The sequence below is a fragment of the Etheostoma spectabile genome, chromosome 9 (assembly GCF_008692095.1).
Source record: "Etheostoma spectabile isolate EspeVRDwgs_2016 chromosome 9, UIUC_Espe_1.0, whole genome shotgun sequence".
Classification (NCBI taxonomy): domain Eukaryota; kingdom Metazoa; phylum Chordata; class Actinopteri; order Perciformes; family Percidae; genus Etheostoma; species Etheostoma spectabile.
Genome location: NC_045741.1, coordinates 24905249 through 24907496, shown reverse-complemented (window position 1 = coordinate 24907496; position 2248 = coordinate 24905249). Strand labels below are relative to the sequence as shown.

At 46.3% G+C, this 2248-nt stretch overlaps 1 protein-coding gene across 1 annotated transcript in view; it reads right to left on the bottom strand.

Moving 5' to 3' along the window:
* bcl6aa (BCL6A transcription repressor a) overlaps positions 1–649 on the bottom strand; it is a 16110-nt gene extending 15461 nt beyond the window's left edge. The window contains exon 1 of the mRNA XM_032526238.1: positions 1–649. This exon is cut by the window's left edge and continues 95 nt beyond it. The gene's annotated coding sequence lies outside the window, so the exon portion shown is untranslated.
* Between the last annotated feature and the right edge of the window lie 1599 nt (positions 650–2248).

Genomic DNA, 2248 nt, shown 5'->3' with positions numbered 1-2248 from the left:
GGTTCAGGAAACGAGGGGGGGGGGGGCTCTTCTGCAGTTCCAAAAGAAGTCTTTTCACTGAGATCAATCAACTTTTCTACCTGACTAAGGTCCAGCACAGCAAACAGACAACCTTCCCACACCGTGTTCACCAGAGTTGTATTTTTCTGGCAAGTAATATGTTCCAGGATGCAGAGTCTGACTGGTCCACCCCCCCCCACCACCCCCTTCCTAAGCTGGAGGGATGAAGCTGTCTTCAGTGCAAGAGGGCACTGAGTCTGAGTCAGGCGGTGGCGGAGCGGCTCTGGTGAAGCCTCCTGACTGTCAGTGTTCAGCAGGATGGGAACGCTTGTGGAAGGCAGGGCGGCAGCGGCAGCGGGGCTGAAGTGAGTCAAGTCGACTGAGCACGCTTCATGTTAGGGAACCGGTCCACAGGGCATCTCTTGCTCTCTGAGCTGATAGGCCGCCTGCACTCTAGCGTTCATTGATTGTAGCACTCATTCGCTCCACGTTTCCACGAATGCTGAAACCATGGGGCAGGCTCAGTTGTGGAAAAAAAGGGGGAAGAGATTAAACAGCCTGTAAAATAATCCCAGTTTTCCTATCTATAATTCATTTGAATGGAGAGTCTAAAATCTCATTAACCCACAGGAGCACAAACCCACGACTATAGCAGTGCCTTTACCACGGAGGAAGTCGAGGAGCTCAGGCCATCTGCCAGATTAGTTTTTCATATATGCCGATGACACATTGTTTTATAAACAGAGCTTTTATACAACAAACATTCAGTGTCCTGGAGCATTAATCTACCTAAGCTGATCTCAATCCATGGTACTAGATATTGCTCTTTATAACTTGTCTCGTGGAGGGGGGTGTTATTACATCACGCCAGCTGTCACTTCAACCTGGCCCAGCCAATAGGAAGGTCAACAATGTGACTGCCACCGAGAAAATTAGGGAAAATCCTGAAAACAGTAAAGCAATGTTTGGGGGAAATTCTTCAGTGTTGCTACTTTTGATTTTTTTAAATCACTCGTCAAATCATTAGAGTTGAGTTGCATATAGTTATTTTCATTTTTGTTTGTTTGCATAAAGCAAAGCACTTTTCTGCACATGAATCCATAGTGTTAATTTAAAAGCCAGAGTATCAGTGTGTAATCGCTCTCGACACCTGATGTTCAACTCAGATTAAGTGAATTCATGCTGTCCGTGCAGATAAGCTCACCTCAGCGGGTAAGACCTCCCAAAGCTCTTGCTATTAACAGCGTTAACATGCTGCACAGCTTTACTGTGTCAGCATCAGGCACTGTTGTGAGGGGCTGCCATCATGACAGGAATAATGAGGGACCAATGCATCAGAATGTGCCCTTATACAAGAAAGGAGAGGGAAATGAGATGTATATGGCAGTTTGACAGATCTGTACAGTATGTTCATCGCAGCCACGGGGATAATCCATTGGATGAGTGGACTAATATTCAGCCAATCCTGCTAAAGCCAAATTAGTCCAACACATTTCCATCATATTTCAGAATAAAGCAGCCCGAAACAATCTGAGCTCTTGGGATAGTGACGGCAAATGACCGGTGAGCCCTCAGATCCCTGTGATCCAGGGATAAAGTTCTCATGAGGCAGATTAAACCTCTGAACTGACACAAATGAAAGCCAACAACAGGTCACGGCGCCTCAAGGGGGAAAACTTTGATTACTGTACTGTCCTCTTACTGTCACGGTGAGGCAGAGAGAACCTGGGCAGCGCTCAGGGAGGAATGACAAAGACATGGAGACTGACTGGAGACCCCCCCCCCCCTTTCCTGCTCTGCAGGGCTTAGAGGAGTATGGCTTCTGTAGAGCAGTGTATGAGTGACCTTAATCATCAGAGGGATATTTGGGTTTTATTCGGCAGCGGCGGTCATCTCTGTGTTTGACTGGCAGGCATAAAAAATGAGAGGGGGCAAGGTCGGTTTGCAAAAGTGTAATCCATATCATCCCGTTACAGAGGCTGCGCTGCCGCCGGCCCCGGGCCACACAGCGCAAAACACATTTTTTGATGTTGATAATGATGTCGGATTATGCTGTCATCTGATGTAATTTTGTCCCGCATCAAATTAACAAAAGAGGGATCAAGCACATTTTTTAAAAGGGACCATTTGTTGTTGCAACCTTCTAGATGCAAACTTGATTTCATGAAATGTTTTTTTTTTGTTATTAAGCCCGGGCAGACTTTCATATTTTTGGGCTTGGTCTTTCCCTTGGAAATTTAAGATCACC